This window comes from Spea bombifrons, chromosome 6, assembly GCF_027358695.1.
Source record: "Spea bombifrons isolate aSpeBom1 chromosome 6, aSpeBom1.2.pri, whole genome shotgun sequence".
Lineage (NCBI taxonomy): Eukaryota > Metazoa > Chordata > Amphibia > Anura > Pelobatidae > Spea > Spea bombifrons.
In genome coordinates this window covers 27,135,699-27,156,797 of record NC_071092.1, presented here as the reverse complement: position 1 = coordinate 27,156,797, position 21,099 = coordinate 27,135,699, and positions in this window count along the sequence as shown.

Below are 21,099 nucleotides of genomic sequence, written 5' to 3'. Positions count from 1 at the left end.
GCGGCAGACAAAAGGTAGAAAACAGGGTACAAACTGGGTCAAAAAAGCAAGGTTCACAGGGACAGGATAACAGCAGCAGGGAGACACAGAATGCAATTAAGCAGCTCTGAATAACTGAACACCGTCATCATGGTTCCAGGGCTTTTATAGGACCAGCAGGCACCTCCCCCGTAGCTCCACCGCCCGCTTGTTCCAGCAAACAAGGGATTAATGGAAAAACACTGCCCCCTGCCTGTTCCGGCAACGAAGGGGTTAAGGGAGGTGGCCTCCTTACAGCACACGGAAGCACCGCCACCTCTGTTAGCAGCCGTGCCTCTCCATTACTGCGGTCTCCAGCTCCCTGCGAGTGAAGTACTTGGGGAGAAGAAGAACGACTGCCGCCTCGAGGACCAGCACCCCGCGACATGACCGTGCCGCCCCCTCCTAGTGCGTGCCATGGAGTTACGGCAGCAATGAGAGGTACATGACACTCAGTCTGGGGCTCCATGCAAGATCTCACCATGTGGAATTTCAGTGATCATGAGAATGGTGAGGAATCAGCCCAGAACTACACGGGAGGATCTTGCCAATGATCTCAAGGCAGGTGGGACCATAGTCACCAAGAAAACAATTGGTAACACACTACGCTGTGAAGGACTGGAAAGGTCCCCCAGCTCAATAAAGCACATGTACAGGTCCGTCTGAAGTTTGCCAATTAACATCTGAATGACTCACAGGAGAACTGTTGATCAGTGCTGTGGTCAGATGACACCAAAATCAAGCTATGTGGCATCAACTCAACTCGCCATGTTTGGAGGAGGAGGAATGCTGCCTATGACCTCAAGAACACCATCCCCACCGACAAACATGGGGGTGGTTTTTGGTAAGGGGACAGGACAACTTCACTGCATCAAAGGGATGATGGATGGGGCCATGTACCGTCAAATCTTGGGTGAGAACCGCCTTCCCTCAGCCAGGGCTTTGAAAGTGGATTGTGGATGGTTATTCCAGCATGACAGTTAGCAAAAACACACGGCTAAGGCAACAAAGGAGTGGCCTAGCCAGTCTCCATACCTTAATCCCATTGAAAATCTGTGGAGGGAGCTAAAGGTTGGAGTTGCCAAACGTCAGCCTGGAAACCTTAATGACTTGGAGAGGATCTGCAAAGAGGAGTGGGACAAAATCCCTCCTGAGATGTGTGCAAACCTGGTGGCCAACTACAAGAAACTTCTGGCTTCCGTGATTACCCACAAGGGTTTCGCCACCAAGTACTAAGTCATGTTTTGCAAAGTGGTCAAATACTTATTTCATTGAGCAAAATGCAAATCAATTTATAACTTATTTGAAATGTGTTATTCTGATTTTTTTGTTATTTTGTTCAAATAAGCCTACCATTAAAATTATAGACTGATCATGTCTTTGTCAGTGGGCAAATGTACAAAATCAGCAGGGGATCAAATAATTATTTCCTTCACTGTAGGAGGTGACAGTAGGTTCTCACCCTATTGTGAGTGTGCCTTGACGTGGCGGGTGAGCTTAATTATGCTTTGGCCAATTCATATTACCAAAACCTCTCATTTACAGTATCTCACAAAAGTGAGTACACCCCTCACGTTTTTGTAAATATTTTATTATATGTTTTAATGTGACAACACTGAAGAAATGACACTCTGCTACAATGTTAAGTAGTGAGTGTACGGCCTGTAAATTTGCTGTCCCCTCAAAATAACTCAACAGACAGCCATTAATGTCTAAACCTTGGCGACAAAGTGAGTACACCCCTAGGTGGAAACGTCCAAATTGGGCCCAAAGTGTCTATTTTGTGTGGCCACCATTATTTTCCAGCAGTGCCTTAATCCTCTTGGGCATGGAGTTCATATTATGTTTATATATACAGTGACCAACTTAATTAGGGTGAGATGCACAGACAGTTTTTGTTTTTGTGTACAATGTGCTACATTTTAAAGGGCCCATATGCTTCACACTAAAAGTAACAGAAAGTTCCTGGGAAACAGTCTGCTAAGCATTTTCCTTTTGTGTCTTGTGCTATGTATAAACTTAGAGAAGGGATCAAATATTAATTACACATGCCACATCAGACACAACAGCAATATGTGAGATTTATGCATGTCCTTTAAACAATGGCCAATGTGGGCACCCTATTAAAGGGTAACCACATCTGTGATTTTGTTTTAAATATATATTGATTTTATATGTTGCTAAAACAAGGTCCTGCAATATGTAGGATGCATAACCTGAAATTGTAAGGACTTACCTGCCTTTCCGGTCCTGCTCCATGGCTGCTCCCGCAACGCTTCCTCCTCAGGCAGCTTCCCGTGCAGGCGGCTTCCACCGCTACCCGGTCGGCGTCTTCACCGCATGGCCGACCATGTGGCAAACAGGTACCACCATGTGGTCAAAACTTAATATTGCACGTTACATTTGTAACATGCTTTTACAACCTCGGGTGACCTCTTCATGCGGGACACGCCTCCTCCTCTCCCTACTTAAACCTGGACTTCCTCTTCTGGGTCACCCTTGGTTGGTGTATTTTGCTTCTTGCTTGTGCATTTGATTGTGACTGACTGCTCAGTTTTGACTTGGCTTGTTTACCTTGTTCCTGTCTCTCTGATTCGTCTCCTGATTCCTGCTCGTGTGGTATTGATTCGGCTTGTTGACCTCGTCTCTGGATTCTGATTCGGCTTATCCTGATGACCTGTCTGACCCGGTTGGTTCTCTGACTTCCTGGTTCCTGTTTGGCCTGGCTCACTACGCCATCCGGGGGTCCTACCTCACCATATCAGAAATACTAATAAAATGAAAGCCCAGTCAACTTATTCTAGGGGAAAATTTGAAATATTAAAAAAAAAATTTTAAGTATATTTTTAAATAGAATATCCTTAAACAGTTAAGGTTAAATGGAAAACCCAGTTACTCTGCTATTAGATGATAATCACTTAACGGTATTATGACTGTGACCCAGTGACCAGACTTCTCCTTTAAGCACGGACACTCATGGAAGAGATATACTGTGCTGCATTAAAACCATTACTGCTCTGCATGACACATAGTTTTATTTCTTCTGAGCACATGGTTACACTACTATATTTCCCTTTTAACTAGGGATGGACATTAAAAATAGTCACTGGATGTGGTCACCTTACCCTAGTGTGAAAAAATAAAACAAATAAAAAAAATGGTCCCATTGTATAGTCTCAAACAAAATGCTGTTTGTATAATTACAATATTAACATTTTCAATAGGTAGTTGTACATTTTTTATGTATAAATCTTGTCCTATGAAAGGACGGATAATAGGTCAGGGCCATGCTGCACTACTAATAATGAAACACAGAGATATGCAAAGCCAAAAACAGAACAGATAAACTTTCATTTTTTATTTTGATGATAATTCTGCAGTTTGGCTTCCAATTGCTGTGACAGGAGGTTGGGAAAGCATGATGCGGTTCTGCTGATGTTCCTGTGAAATGAAGATGAAAAGACAATTTATGCTGAAGAGTTGTATGTTATCAATTCACACAATTAAAAATGAAAGTACGAGTTTGGCCTGTGTAAAACACACACACACTACTATTCCCATCACTGGTGGCCAGGATGACAATGGGGTTCATGAGATTTTTAGGCCTTAAAACATGTGCATTGTAGGTGCAAAATAGTATTACAAAGGTGTAAGTATCTATGATGTACCTATAGTTGTACACATATAATGTACACATTTATACACTGCCCTCACCACACACCCCTGCCTTTACACACACATGTATATGTATATATATATATATATATATACACACACACGTATGTATATATATATATACACACACACACACCAGTATATATATATATATATATATATATATATATATATATATTTCTCCCCCCTTTCTCCCCATCTCTTACCGTATCTTCTGTCTTCTTTCTTCCATCCAGTTGTGGGAGCCCGAGGTCTGGCACTTCAGACCTCGGCTTCCCTGCTCTCTAATCACTACGCGCCGGCTATTGATGCCGAGCGCCGGGACATGACGTCATCCATGCGGTCGGCATCAATAGCCGGCGCCTAGTGATTAGAGAGCAGGGAAGCCGAGGTCTCAAGTGCCAGACCTCGGGCTTCCCTGCTCCCTCATCACTACGCGCCGGCAATTGATGCCGGGCGCCGGGACATGACGTCATCCCTGCGCTCGGCATCAATAGCCGGCGCGTAGTGATTAGAGAGAATGGTGGCTTCGTGGGAACCTCCGGCTTGGTAAGTACCCGGCGTATAAGACGACCCCCCACTTTTAAGAAAAATTTTTGGGGTTAAAAAGTCGTCTTATACGCCGGAATATACGGTATATATATATACATATATATATATATATATAGATATATGTTTTTTTGAGCACGTTTATCATGATAACTTGATGAGATGCACTTTAAAGTATTTCATAGGCTCTTTTGAGCTGGAGTTTGGTATATCATTTTTTTGGGAGGGGTTCCACCTGTAGTCTTTGGCCAAAAGTCTGTGCTGCTCAATAAAGAAAACAAGCTTAACTTAATGGCATGGACATTTACCATCAGCCATGCTTTTCAGACCTGCTATTCGAACTGCTCCAGCCAGTCTCTCCGGCAGACGATGGCGTGCCCGGCTCGAACACCGAAACTCCAATCATCAAGCGTGGCAGGAAAAAATAGATTCTGTACCTAGAAAGGAAGATATGTTTGCCATTATTGAACAGGCCACCCAAGGAATACGTAGAAGCCTCAAGGAAATCAAGGCATTCAGCAACACCAAGATCGGCATCATGGGCCATGTCTGGCCCGTACCCTTGGGCGTCAACATCTGTCATACACTGTATGGCAGCGGACACCAGTTTTAAAAGTTTTGGAGGCGATCAACGATCACCTCCTAAACTTCAATGGTGTGTCTGAAATGCCTCGATCACGAGGCATTCAGCGACACTGAACACTCACCCCAGGATTTCGCCACTCGCAAGATGAAAATTGGAAAAGTTTGCCCGAATGTCTCCAGACCCTCTAGAAAACTCTGGCTCCACTTGCAGGTTGAATACAGGTAGTGCATTCAACCATGCAAGTCAATGGAGCCCAGCTTTCTAATCAATATGTGATTAGTAAGATATTAAATGTTATTAATGGTAACATTTCAAAATTATTATGCATCAGAGGAACCATCCAATGTAAGAAAAAAAAAAAGTCCAAAAAGAATAACATAAAAAGTTTATTATTACGAGATAAGTGCTGAAATTAGCGCTGTAATCTTCCCAAAAATCTTGACATGGAAAGAGTTAAAGTAAAAGCATTTCAAATACCCAAGGGGTATCTAATTAAAAAAAATGAATGGTTTGATGGGGTAAATTTGAGTCACCGGGTTCAAAGATAGGGCATAGGCACAGACTGACCAAAATGGGGGGGGGGAGCGCACTTCCCAAAAAGTGGCCTTTTAACCCCAAACTCCAGACAAACCCATGCATGGGTGGTATCACTGTACTCGGGAGATGGTGCTGAAGACACATTGGGGTGTTGTTTTATAGTGGCGTATACCTGGAGCTATAAATTCATATCTGAAGTACAATTTGTTTTTAAAAAATACAGACAAAATTACTACCACAAACTTTAGCAAAGGCTGGTGGTAGAATCTAATGCATGGAAAGGGTTAAAATACTAGCATTTGAAATACCTTAGGGTGTCTAGTTTGGAAAAATATATGGTTTGATGGAGTAAATTGAATTAGCCGGCTTCAAAGATGGACCTATTAGGACATGGGGCAGTAGGCCCAGATGTAAAAGTTCCAAGTTAAAAAATGCGCACTTCCTAAATGTGGCATTTTGGTCTTAGTGACTCTTTCAATGGATCCAGGAGACGTGTCGGTGCATGGAATGTAGGCTTCCAGTCGGCAATCAAACAACTTGGTAGACCTTTAAAATATTTCAGTTTCAAACTTCAAATTGTTGGTATCCATAACAGGATTTACAAAACCATGCTCATGCAGGAATGCTTACTATGTCATGTCTTACTATGATGTCAGTTGTTTACAGCTTTAGCGGTTGTATGCAGACTACATTTTCTGGCACTTCTATATCAACCCTGTGTTGGCTATTTAGAAGAGCTGTACCTCTACATTATTATTAGTATTATCTAAGAAATCCCAGAACGTGGGAATCCTTCCATAGGATATCGATTTCAGATTTCCATCATTACAAACCAACAAGCAAAATGTCAAATGACGGTAAGAGTACTATACATTAGTATTTTACTTCTTAGTACAATTCAACAGATAATCTTTGCATGTTTGTTTTTCCTGCGATTACAATTTTGGGGAGTCTATTGCCTATACCTATATTCATTGTCAAAACATTTTTAATAATTTATACATCGCTTCCGGCAGAAATAATTGACCGAAGACATGATGTTGAAGAGGGGGAACAAGAGTCTGAGGTCATTGACTTGACTGGGGGAGACCAGGGAGAAGAACTGCAACTGTCATTTGGAAGCGGTCCGATAACCTCCCCATCACATGGCACTCCGCCAGTTTCAAGACCCAGGGGCAGAGAGAGGATGAGAACAATGCCTAATACTCAAGACTCAAGGCAGAGAGCGAGAAGCCGTTCCCCAGTAAGGTCCATCGCAAACCCTCTTGTGGACGCGCACAATTATGTGAGGCATCCAGGGGCAAATAGGAACAACATCCGTCTGAGATTACCTGGCAGGATCGTTCAGAGACGGGTAACTGGAGAACAAGACATTCTTGGAGACTGCAGTATTTGCTTTATGGACTATGAACGTGGGCAGCCCATAATCGCTCTGCCATGTCAACATCAGTTCCATAGTCGCTGTATAATACGCTGGCTACAAGAGAACCCCAGCTGCCCTTTATGCCGCCACCGGATCATGCAAAACCCAAGAGGAGAGAGAATAGCTCTTATGGTTACAGAGACTACGACCATACGTCGGAGAGGCAGACCTGACATCGTCAGAATAAGAAGATATGAAGTTGAGGAATAAATCTGCTTTGGACTCATGGCCATTTCCAGCCGCTCTACTATGTGGCACTTACCATAAAAATAAAACATTTGTATTATTTACCAGAATTTCGTTTTTATTTATAACACTGTCAATCCTATTAATAGAATGATGTTATACAACACAATGGGTAAAATGAGTTCTCAGTTAATTATTTATTGTATAACTTTTTGGTGGAAACTCCTAATTTATAATGCTACAAAACGGGAGTCATATATCATACCTCCTATGTGTCGCATTTTTGGATGGGACAGTCCCTGCCCTGTGTCCTAGCAGAATCACCACTCCTGCTGTTACAAGCAATGGTGATCATGAGCTGGTTGTTGCCAAAGAGGGGCCCTGCAAAACTTAGGCCGCGCACCCTATTAGGGGCAGCCACGGCTGTAGAGATAAAGCCACTTTGGAATATTGCACCAGAACCTCATTTTAAGATGAAGCCTTTCTCCGTGTTTTGGGTCACTAAATCAATGTGTTCGTGGATTCGGATAGCTGTGTAACACCTCCAAGGAAAGCAGCTTGTGGACACAAACTCCGCGGCTGACGGGTAGGAAGTTTACTGTTGAAATACGGTTATGGTGCGCCATGCCGCCAATTACAATAGAGTGTGCGGGGTATTTAGAGCACAAGGCAGAACCACGTGACTACTTGGCCGGTGAGCGAGCCCGGGCACGCAGTACTCTGAGGACGGGCACGGCATTTTTGCACGCGCCTCGGGACCAGCTGAGACGGGATCGCGTAGGGGAGCTGGTGATGGCGGAGGTTTCTGTCAGTGCGTGAGGTGCTTGCTCTCCTCTTCTTTATCTGTCGCTTGTTTAACCACTCACCTCCTGCCCTCTCCTCAGACCCACTGGAGAATGGGGAACGAGGCCAGTCTTTACGCGAGGGAGGGAGGAGCGGGAGTCGGGCAGCATCAGCCGCCTCCTTGCCCCGGGTCCGGGGGTTCAGCACCAACCCGTGGACAGCTCCCATTGCTAAGCACGGCTGGAGCATCACCGACCGGGGCTCGACATGGCGGTGTCAGGTATGGAGACAAGGGATTGGGGGTGAAGAAAAAAAGCTGTAGGGACACAGAGCAAGGGGTATGGGCTTGCGGATCAGCTGGGAATGTGTAGCAAGGAGCATTAACATGGGCATGAATGGAACAGAGCAATGCTCCGCCTAGCGAAGCCCTGGGATTACGTGGAGTTTGTAATTCATGGTAGCATTGATTAGAAGACTACAATTTAAGGGGTTAAGGGCAATTACGTGTCTTCCACACGTAGCCTCGTGATGCAGTCCAGGAGCTGTCATGGGGGGTTCAGAATGGGATACCTCCTCCTTCTCCCGTTTGTAGAGTACACCGCAGGGACATTGGATTTTATATTTTTAGTACATAAGAACATAAAAACACATCACTACTAGAGCCAGTTGTTTTTTTTTTAGTGAAGGAGTTCAACCAGTGGATTCTGGGAAATTGACCTATAATGTAACCTATTTTACCCACTCTGCATATTTCATTCTATTGATCTCAGGGCGGTTCTCTGAAGCATGGATTTAGTTCTGGGCTATCATTCTAAGGCAGGGGTGTCCGAGGTTTTTGTGCATTGGGCCACTTCATCAGAAATGTATATGTGCGTGGGCTGCACTCATTTGTCACTGTGAGAAAATATGGCCTTTAATAAAATATGCAGCTTAAAATAAAGTAAATGACACAAAACCTTTACTTTTCCTCTCAATGATTTCTGGGCCTAGAAAGTTTTGTCCTCTCAAGTGACTACAAATTCAGGATTCTGGATAAGTACAAATGAAATAGTTCTATTTATTCTAGGGATGCACCGAAATGAAAATTCTGGACCAAAACCGTAAATTCAGGGTTCAAATTGAAAATGACCCCTCACCTTTAATAATAATTTTAAAAAAACACACTTTTAATTAAAGTAAGGTACACACCAAAATTGTTACTCGATTATAAGACAACCCTGATTATAAGATGACCCCCCAAAATCTGAATATTTATTCAGGAAAAAAGCCTGAAGATAAGACGACCCTATAGGAAAAAAGTTTTGCTAGTAAATGTTAATTCATTTTAACTATGTAAACGATTTTTTTTAATAAAAGCTATGATTGAGAAAAATATATATTTTTTTATTTTCCAACCTGCCCCAGTTATGCACATCTGCCCCCAGACTTGTCACTGTGCCCTAGAAATGCCTTATACCCCCATATGCCACTGTGCCCCATGATATGCCTTTTAACCCTCTAAATGCCACTGTGCCCCATGATATACCTTTTGACCCCCTATGTGCCACTCTGCCTCCAGAAATGCCTTATACCCCTATATGCCACTCTGGCATTTAGGGGGTTAAAAGGCATATTATGGGGTAGAGTGGCATATAGGGGGTCAAAAGGCATATCATGGGGCACAGTTGCATATAGAGGGTTAAAAGGCATTTCTGGAGGCAGAGTGTCATAAAGGGGGTTAAAACGGGGGTTTAATTTAGGAAAAAAAGAAAAAGTCTGAATATAAGACTACCCTTTAAGAAAAAAGGTTTACTAGTAAATATTAATTCACATGTAAACTATTTTTTCATATTTAATAAAAACTATGATTGAGAAAAATACATTTTTGTTTTTATCTCCTTTTACTTGCCAACCTGCCCACAGTTATGCACATCTGCCCCCTTATAAACCACTCTGCCTCTCCAGAAATGCCTTATACCCCCCCATGTGCCACTTTGCCTCCCAGATATGTCTTTTAACCCTTCCTATATACCACTCTGCCTCCCTGATATTCATGTTAACCCCCATACGACACTCTGCCTCCTTGATCTTCTTGTTAACCCCTATATGCTAGTCTGCCTCCAGAAAGCTTTTTAAAGGCCCGTGTATGCCACTGTTACCCTTCCCCAACTTACCAGTGCTTCTTTAGACTTCTTCCCGTGCTCCAGATTCCTTGGTGTATAGTGGGGCAGCCGGTGGAGGTCCATGCGGTGCGCGCAGAGAACCTGAGCTGCTGTCGACACTTCTGCCAGGGCTTCTATGAATGAGCACCTGAAGGTCACGTGATGCCGGTGCTCCGTCATAGAAGCCCCGGCAGAAGTGGATGTTGCAGACGCCCACAGGCAGCACTGCGGGGGATCTGGATCTCAGAACACACCAAAGTTGGACAAAATTCAGCAATAAATAAATATAAATATATATATATATATATATATATATATATATATATACACACACACATATATGGGGTCTGCACATCACTTACAGCCAGGCCCGGACTGGGACAAAAAATAGACCCGGGCATTTAAGACTGAGCAGCCCATTTTTATTTAATTATTTATTGTTAAAGCCCACCCTTCATGTACCATCTTTGCATTTCCCCAAATCACTTAAACATTCATGATAGACACAAACACTTACTCACTCATTCACACAAATCATTAGCACATACTCATTAATGCAGTCTCACAAATCATTCAAGCAATTCATCCACACATGAATTCATTAATTCTCTTACGCATTCACACAATTCATCCACACATTTATTCATTCATTCTTGTACGCATTCACACTACCCCCTCTCCCCATCCCCTTCTTGTCTGCCCCTTCTATGTTCCCCCTTATCACTATGTACCCCCTTCCCCACTTCTCAATATGTACCCCCTCTCACTATCTATCCCCTCTACCCCTTTCTATCTAACCCCTCTCCCCCCTCTCACTGCACCCCCTCCTTCACCCCCTACTTACCTTGTTGCCAGAGTAAGCAGCAACTGCGACCGGGTCCGCCACTCTAGGGGGCCGGCCTTAGGGGTTCGCGGCCGCACAGGGCTTAAATTAAAACATCGGGGTTTTTTGTTGTTTTTTAAAAAACTTTATTTAACATCCTCTATGTTAAATAAAGGTAAACAAACTTTATTTAACATGAAAGATGTTAAATAAAGTAAACAAAAAAAACCCCCCGATGTTTTAATTTAAGCCCTGTGCGGCCGCGCACCCCTAAGACCGGCCCTGGTTGGGGCTGCCCGGCCCCCTAGAGTGGCGGACACGGTCACCTAGAGTGGCGGACCCGGTCGCAGTTGCAGCGGGCTTAAGGGGCATATGCCCCTTATGCTCTGTGTTAATGCGGCCGCATAGGCCCAGTCAGTCCGGTCCTGACTGAGCCTATTTTAAGGTAGGGGCCTGACTTGCAAAAGGTCACTTCTCCATTATAATACTCTTGGATCTCTCTGCTGCTTTTGATACTGTTGATTACCACCTTCATCTTGACTCACTTGCTTCTATAGGCACTCGAGATACAGCTCTCTCCTGGATCTCCTCATATCTGTCTAACCATTCCTTCTCTGTCGGCTTCTCTGGCAAGACATCATCACCTCATTCACTTTCGGTTGGCGTCCCCAAGTCCTTGGCCCCCTGCTGTTCTCTCTTTATACTTAATTTCTTGGTAAACTAATCAACTCATTTGGCCTCCAATATCATCTACATGCAGAAATAGTCTCTGTATTACTAACTGCTTTTCTTCTATTAATGGATGTCACAACTCTTCCTTGAAACGTAATCTTTTAAAAAATGAACTCATTATGTTCCCTTCTTCCATCTCCACTCCACTACCTGAATTCTCAAATATCACCATTAACAACACGACTATCTCTCCTACTAATCAGGCCCGATGCCTTGGGGCTATCCTTGACACCAACCTCTCCTTCTTCTCTCACATTCAGTCCCTCAACAGATCCTGCCGCTTGCAACTAAAAAACATCTCTCACATCCGCCCATTCCTCACCCAAGAATCCATAAAAACTCTGGTTCATTTACTTATCATTTCCCATCTTGACTACTGCAACACTCTTCTGGTTGGCATTCCACTGTCTTGACTCTGTCCTCTGCCCCGGGTGGCGTAACTAGACGCCTCAGGGCCCGGGGGCGAGAATCTGTTAAGGGCCCCCCCACCCCCTCTGGACCAAAACATTCAGGGTTCACTTAGCCAAAACTGAAAATGGCCCCCACCTTTAAAAATAATAATAAAAACTCACATTTTTAATAAAAGTAGGTAACACACAACTGGACAAAATTAGCAATATGACTTGGCAACCCAGGCAACCAGTAAATGCTGGTACCTAGGCATGATGGGACTGTGCTCGCTGTCCTGAAACCTAGCTAGCTGCCCTCCTTGTGTAGTGATGCTGCCAGCAGTATGGGGTCTGCACATCACTTACAGCCACCCTGTACCAGCATGTACTGGCTGACTTGGCATGATAGGAGTGTGATTGCTAACAGTAGCCACAGTCCCATCATGCCTAGGTTCCAGCACTTACACATCCATCCAGTAAATACTGGAACCTAGGCATGATGGGACTGTGATTGCTGTTAGCAATCACACTCCTATCATGCCAAGTCAGCCAATACACGCTGGTACAGGGTGGCTGTAAGTGATGTGCAGACCCCATACTGCTGGCAGCATCAATACACAAGGGGGGCAGCTAGCCAGGTTTCAGCATGTACTGGCTGACTTGGCATGATAGGAGTGTGATTGCTAACAGCAATCACAGTCCCATCGTGCCTAGGTTCCAGCACTTACACATCCATCCAGTAAATGCTGGAACCTAGGCATTATGGGACTGTGATTGCTGTTAGCAATCACACTCCTATCATGCCAAGTCAGCCAGTACATGCTGGTACAGGGTGGCTGTAAGTGCAGACCCCATACTGCTGGCAGCATCAATACACAAGGGGGGCAGCTGGCCAGGTTTTTAGCATGTACTGGCTGACTTGGCATGATAGGAGTGTGATTGCTAACAGCAATCACAGTCCCATCATGCCTAGGTTCCAGCACTTACACATCCATGCTTTCACACACACACTCATTTATTCATATAATCATTCATTCACAGATTCATTCCCTCAATCACACACACTCATTCAAACACCCTCCCCACCCCCTTACCTGCACTGCAGCTCCTCGATGCCGCTTACAGACTTCAGCAGGGGGCGCGGCCTCCCTCTGCCTTCTCTGCTAAAGCACAGAGGAAGTAGGATGTCACGTGAACTCCGCTTCCTCTGTGCAGTCCAGAAGACCCTCCCACAAGTAAGTAGCGGGGTTGAGGTGCGGCTCGCTTAAGATCGGTTGCCCTGGCTGCGGGCCGCATGTTGGACGCCCCTGCTTTATTTAAAAAAAAAAAAAACTGAATAAAGATTTTGGGCGGCCCCTTGGCTTGGGCCCCCCTGCCGCCGGGGCCCGATTTCGGGCGGCCCCTTGGCTTGGGCCCCCCTGCCGCCGGGGACCGGTCGCAGTCGCGACCCCTGCGACCCCGGTAGTTTTGCCACTGCCTCTGCAGTCTGTCCTAAATGCTATTTCTAGGCTTATATTTCTTGCACGCCACTCCTCTTCTGCTTCCCCACACTGCTCCTCCATTCATTTCTGCTCATCCACGGCGGGGAGTGTGCCAAACCTCCAAAACCATCATAGGGGACGTTTCATCCCCCCTGGACTCAAAAAAAGGGGGCTGAGTCACTGGCATTAGGGTAGAGGCGTCTCCCATTCATCCTTATAACGTTAACCGGCCCGGGGAGGTGCTTCCACACCAAAAACCAGCTCAGCAATCCAGGAACACCATTAAAGCACGCCTCTCACACTCAACAGTCATTGACTGTTGGACAAGCTGTGGTGTACTTGCCTTGTGTAGTCTCCATTTGTTTTTCCCCCGTGCCTCTATGCTGTTTTTTTATTCTCCTGGCTTTGGATCGTTTACTGGATTTCAATTCCTGACTGTTACCTGCCCTGAACTCTGATTGCTACCTCACTTCTGCATGAACTCTGCCGGTCCCAGCCTTACGGTTGTTTACCATACCGCTTGTCCTCAGCCTGCCTCGACCCTCTGGACTGTCTCGAACATTCTATTTGCCTCACCATTGCCTGTAGGTTTGCTCCTCCTGCCTCAACGCTCCTGACCAGGACTATAACAGAAGCTTTTAGTTGTCCAGCTTGTTGCTGTTCTATGCAATAAAATGGATTGCAATAAAATGAATGTAGTCTCTATGCTTCTGGCTGAGAAATCTGTTTTTGGACGTTTCTGTCCCTGAACAGTTTCATGGAAGCCTGTTTACCTTGATGTGTTACATAGTGAGTACTTCTTGCCATTGCAGAATTAATTTCAGGCATGCAATGCAGCCTGTACAAGAGGTTAAGTACAAGCAGGATTTATAACAAAGGTTTTATCTTTCTTTCAAAATGTGTAAATAGCTTATTAATACATAAATGATAGTGCCAAGATTAGAATGAGGCATGGAGGCTAAATATATATGTTCACCATTTACAGAATCAGTAATTTTGTACACGGCTGCCGGAGAGTAGGAACCAGGTCCCCTGCAACGCTGCAGGGGATCTGGATCCTAACCCTGCTGCTTACTTGCAGCAGGGCTAAATGAAAAAGAAACACCTGCGTCGGGCGATATGAATTGTGGGTCCATCTTTAAAATCAGACCATTTTAACATAATGGCCCCTGGCACCAATGTTATGTGTTTTGTCCATAGAGCCCTTGGCAGCTTTAATCAGGAATTAAGCTCAAGTAAAAGGGATCACAGTTGTGAATCAGTCGTTTATGGTCACATTATACGCTGACCATGTGACTCTCACTATGACTTGTATACCTTCAGTTTTGGACATTATAGAAGAGTTTAGTAGTTATTCCGGCTATGTGTACAGATTTATCGACTACCTTGGAATTAAATTATGCTTTGATCTAAAATACTCTTCAGATTTACATTATTCGATTTTACTATCTGAACTTTGTGAATTAACAAACATTTGGAAGGGTATAGAAGCTTCATAGTTTGGCAGATTTAGCAGACATTTCTTCTGATTGCACTATCCTCCCTTTCCATGAAATTAAAGATAGATTTGAAATCCGTAATAAGGAGTGTTTGCCTAATTTTAGAATAAGGAACTGTTTGGGATTAAACCCAATAACACCAGATATCCTAAATCAATGTATTAAAGCACAGGATGACTCAAAACAAATTTCCAGATCAAGACTAGTCCAATCTGCACAGGAGCTAACAAAAACTAATAAACTCCTGAAATGAAAGAATGATTTTCATAAGTCGTTCCCAGAGGATAGCTGGTACAGATCATGAAATGTTCAGAGAAGCAGTTCACTGTGTCTTTCTTCAAGGTTTTCCATTGCTTGTATATGGTCCCTTCTATACTAAGGACATTTCAACCAGTAAACTCTGGTATATGTTGGACATGTAAGAAAACAAAGGGCATTCTATATCATATATGATGGAATTGTGACCATATAAATCCCATTAAATATAAAATCTCCAATCTATTAAAACATTTTCTAGGCCACAGCAGGGATCTCCTCTCACCTTAGACATTTTTAATGTACTTTAGAATTCACTTCTGGCACTAAGCCTCAGCAATTATTAGCAATATATTAGTAAGGGCTAAATTATGTAAAGCAATGAAGTGGGTACCACAGATAGCTATTCCTGGGAACAGGTCTTAGAACAAATCAAATATTAATAGGCTATGTAAAGATATTTATGGGTCTCCTACTCTTAAATAAATACCAGAAAAGTGTCTACCTTGGTAACAACACAATCTGCGTTGTTTTTTCTTTTACACCTTTTATGGGAACTATTCATCTGAATAATATTATACATTTACTCCAAGACTCCAGTAATTTTAACATTATATCAACTTTATTCCATGATCATTTGTCGTACGTGTGTGTTGAATATATCAAAATATTGCAACATATTTATAAAAAGAAATTATTGCAACAAGTATTTTGGATATACTGTAATCAGGGTAACAGAACAGGGATGAGGAAGCCGACTCTTGCAGACTCAGGTCCAGAAACAGGTATGCATCATAACAGGCAGGAAGAGCTGAAAGAACACAGGAACCAGGATAGCACAGAAGCAGACGAGCTGAAAGCGCTGCAGTCTCCACTCTGCAAACTCCTGGCCTTTTGCCTGCGGCTATATGTCAGGGACTGGATCCATAGAGACGACTGTAAAGACCCAGAGCGCCCAAACATGGAGTTCAGGCGGTATTGAGCAGTAGTGGAGTTGGACAGGGCCTGGTGCAGGGTGACTGCTCTCTTCCGGTGGGGATCCAGGGTTGTGCGGCCACATACCAGGGCGCTGACATAGCAGCAGTCCGGAACAAAGCAAAACTAAACTTGGCTGGATGTGGAAATCTGAAACAAAACTTGGAGATATCCTGCAAGCGCCCTGGAGCAGGCATGAAACACTAGAGGCACTAGAATCATGTGCAGGATGCCACAGGCTGGGAGTAGGGAAGCTAAGCAGATTATATAGCAGAAACACAGCAAGCAAAGGGGACAGAGAAAGCAAGGGACAGGGAGACCAAGGAAGGGACATAAGCAGACAAGACATACATGATACAGGGCACAACAAAGGCCCGGGAACACAGGGGAAGGAGTGAGGAGCCAGAAACCTCGGACGCTTCTCCTTTAAGCAAGGACATCTTAACTGGGACATGGGGAGAGGAGAGAGGAACCGAAATCCTCAGATGATTCAGGGAAAGGAGAGCAAAGGTACATAAAAGACAGACAAACATGAGTAGAGGAGCTAGCCTAGGACTATGTGATAACAATTGGAGATTTTGTCACATCATATGGCCATAGTATGCTTAGCCCACCACTACGCCTCCAATACTCTGTTGTTGGAGTACTCCAGTACTCCAATATTCGGTGGGCCCTAACGCTAAACCCTGCTTACTGAATCACTATTAAGCTGAAACCAAACATTGAATCTAAACACAAAACCAAGAACATACCTTTAGACTGCAGACTGAGACAAACATGAGCATATAGAAATCCAGAAACGGATTACAGCAAAACATGGGAACTGAGGCATGGCAGGGAAAAACTGAGAAATGCAGCTCCACAGCCTGGATGGCCCCTGACAAAGAGGCAAGAGAAGGAGCAGGAATTTGGGAAAGGAGACAAAGATGCAAAAGTGGTTAAGAGAGTGAGTAAGAGAGCTTGAGTAAGCGTGTGAGAGACTGCGAATGTGAAAGAGCATGATAGAGCGAGTGTGAGTGAGAGTGCATGAGAGTGAAAGTAAGAGCGAGTGAAAGTGAATGGGCAGCGCAAAGCAAAAAAATGTTGATGGGAGTTATGCTGTTCCACCGTCTGACTTACTTTATAGTGATGGGAGTTATGCTGTACGACTGTCTGTGTCTCGCTCAAAATATACTTATGGGTGTCTGGCTTGTTATGTTATGATAGGAATCGTGCTAGATCTGGATCGCTATAAAATGATGGCATTTCGAACACAGTATTGATACAGTTAAAAAAACTGGTGTCCATAAAGGTTCTTCAACTCAGAAAATGTTTTCTGATTGTAGATGAACTGATGCGTTTCACCTAATGACTTCCTCAGAGGTATATGAAAATAGGTAAAAAAAATCATATCCTTAAAGACAAAACAGGAAATAAAGAAATGGAAAAAGGAAAAGACATGGGGTAACTAAATCAAAGGACTTAATTGTGTATATTTGTTACCAATGATACATCAATTGTGTTTTATATTATATACTTACATTTAAGTGAATAGATCATTTAATCATTATGGAAATAATATGAAAAAAAGATTGTTTATTTTATAAAATACGTTATGAAATATTCATGTTACTTACTTTGTTACTTGTCCCCTTCCCTTTTTGCCTTCTGTATCCCCTTTATTGATTTGTGTTTTAAAAAAAAATAATAAAAAAGGATATTAAAAAAAATATTTAATTTACTTACAATGCTTGATCCGGATACCTTTACGTATCTCGGCACGTAACTTGGTACAGATATCAGTCACGCTAACTTCTCATTCCTTTCGGTGGAAAAAAAAACACTTCAGCTATCAACCTGCCCCTAATCACACTCTGGTAAGTGTTCAACATCATTGTCGGTTTTTAGGGACTTTAACAGTGGAGACGCTATCCTAGATCTATATTTAGAATGGTATCTCAACTCGATCACACGGGCATTATCCAGTTACATCTTCATCCATTCCTCCAAGAAACGAAGTGTATCCAACCCTGGATCCTCAGGTGTGACTAACAGTGCCACTATTTATATGATATACAAAGTGTAAAGGTAACCCACTTCTCAGGATATACGTGTACCTCCCAAATAAAATACTACCAAAATGATCAACCTTCAAATGATCCCAGAAGACATAGGAAGTGTTATTAGTATTAAAACTCAGCTGTTGAAAATCCGTTGCCACGTGTAGCCACCATTAGAAGCCATTTTGGTGCCATTACAAGCTCATTGATTGTTATGGCTGTGATTGGTAGGTCCAACAACCTATGGGAGTTTTTCCTTACTTTTTTCACGCTGGCCAATCAAGATTTACATTACCGTATTTGCTCGATTCTAAGACAAGGTTTTTTTCAGAGCAAATGCATTTTGGGGGGCAGAGTGGCATATAAGGGGGTATAAAGCATATCTGGGGGGCGGATGTCCATAACTGCGGGCAGGTTGGCAAATAAAAGGAAATAAAAATAAAAAATGAATTTTTCTCAATCATAGCTTTTATTAATTATGAAAAAATTTTTTACTTGTGAATTCATATTTACTAATTAAACCTTTTTCTTATAGGTTAGTCTTATATTCAAGCTTTTTAGGGGGTCGTCATAATCAGGGTCTTCTTATAGTCGAGCAAATACGGTAGATCGATAATAGATTACATAGACGGTAGATATGCGATATTAGAACTCACCATACTCTCAGGGCATGGTTTCAGACCTCCTTGTGAAATCCTGCTGTTGCTTCTTTTGATGTTGTTGATTCTGGTGGTTGTGTATGACCCTGGCCCGGCTTAGTGATTTACCCGGTTCCTAATCCTGTCTTCTGTTCCTGACTCCACTGACTTCTGTGTTCCTGACCTAGCTCGTCTGACTACCTGTCTTGGCTTTGACCCCTGGCTTGTATTTTTGACTAAGATTCCGGATTGTGCTTACATTTATTTTTGCTATTTTTCTATTATTTAATAAAAGCTATTTTTTATATCAGCATCTCCTGTTTCCGTCTGGTTTTCTTGGTACCCTGACACATACAGTGAAGGAAGAAGTTATTTGATCCCCAGCTGGTTTTGTACGTTTGCCCACTGACAAAGACATGATCAGTCCATAATTTTAATGGTAGGTTTATTTGAACAGTGAGAGAAAGAACAACAACAATAATCCAGAATAACACATTTCAAGTAAATTATACATTCATTTACATTTTACTCTGGGAAAATTGTATTTGATCCCCTATCAATCAGCAAGATGTCTGGCTCCCAGGTGTCTTTTAGCTGAGATTAGGAGCACTTTCTTTAAGGAACAGGGCAACCAAGGGAACCAAGGCACACAATCCATTAAATAGTTACTGAAAAGGGAGATAACTCTAGTCGCCACTAGAGACATTAATTGTACATATTCCGCTTTCTTTAGAAACTTATACATGGCAGCAGGGGCGTACCTAGAGTATTTGGCACCCGGGGCGGATCCTGTATGTGCCCCCCCCACACACACTTTAAAACTACCTGGCCGAAACTGAATATGACCCCCCCAAACACCATAAAAAAATCTAACACTTTTATTTAAAGTAAGTAACACACCAAAATAGGACAAAACAATTAAATAACAATATATATATATATATATATATATATATATATATATATATATATATAATTGTTAACAGCAATCACATTCCTATCATGCCCAGGCACACCCAGATTCCAGGAGGCACTCGCAGACTTGGCATGATAGGAGTATGATTGCCCTATCTACCCCTTCTCGCTCCCTTCTGCCCTATCTACCCCTTCTCACTCCCTTTTCCCTATCTACCCCTCCCTCTTTGAAGTTCACTTACCTTTCAGGAGTCCTGCGGTGGGGGTGCAAGGCCTCTGTCTCCCAGCTCTGCCACTGTATGGAACAGTATAGAGTGATGGGAGTTATGATGTACTTTAGAGCATAATTATATAATGAAAAATACATTGGAAATGGTACAGCATAACACCCATCACTCTCACACACTTACCAATCCACACACATACACCAATCCACACACATACACCAATCCACACATATACACCAATTCACACATATACTAATCCACACACATATACTAATCCACACACATACCAATCCACACATACCAATCCACACACACATACCAATCCACACACATACCAATCCACACATATACTAATCCACACACATACACCAATCCACACACATACACCAATCCACACATATACACCAATCCACACACACATACCAATCCACACACATACCAATCCACACACATACCAATCCACACACATACCAATCCACACACATACCAATCCACACACATACACCAATCCACACACATACCAATCCACACACATACACCAATCCACACACATACACCAATCCACACACATACCAATCCACACACATACACCAATCCACTCTCACTGTATGCTTTCCTACCTTTCCTCTTTTCTCCTTACAGCTCCTTTTCCTGCTCTTCGCTCCTCATCTTCTTCAGTTCTTCTGTCTTCTTCCGAGGGCACGGGGTTCAGAGGGCACGGACAGCGGTGGGCGCGGCTTCAGTGTTGTGCACCGGGATCTGACAACAAACCCCGGCGCACAACAGCTGTTGCCGCGCGGATCGCAAGGGAGGGGTATCGGAGGTCTTTAACAGACCTCCGGCTCCCTTGAGTGATTTTAACCCGGGTTCAAGGGAAATCCTTGAACCGGCTTAAAATCACTCAAGGGAGCCGGTGGTTTGTTAAAGACCTCCGATACCGCTCCCTTGCGAGCCTGCTCCTCCAGCGGCGGACATTACTGTCCGTCTCTGGAGGGGTGCCGGGTGCCGGCAAGTTGGCACCCCCCTGATGAGCGGCACCCGGTGCGGACCGCCCCCCCGCCCCCCGCTAGGTACGCTACTGCATGGCAGATCAGGATGATAGGGAATTAGGTATAACATCACTGCAAGAAGTGAAATTAGACAAACTAACAAATTAACAAAGGGAAAGTCGAAATGCTATTATAACAGAGGAAGAGGTAAAACAAACTATCCAATCTCTATCCAACGG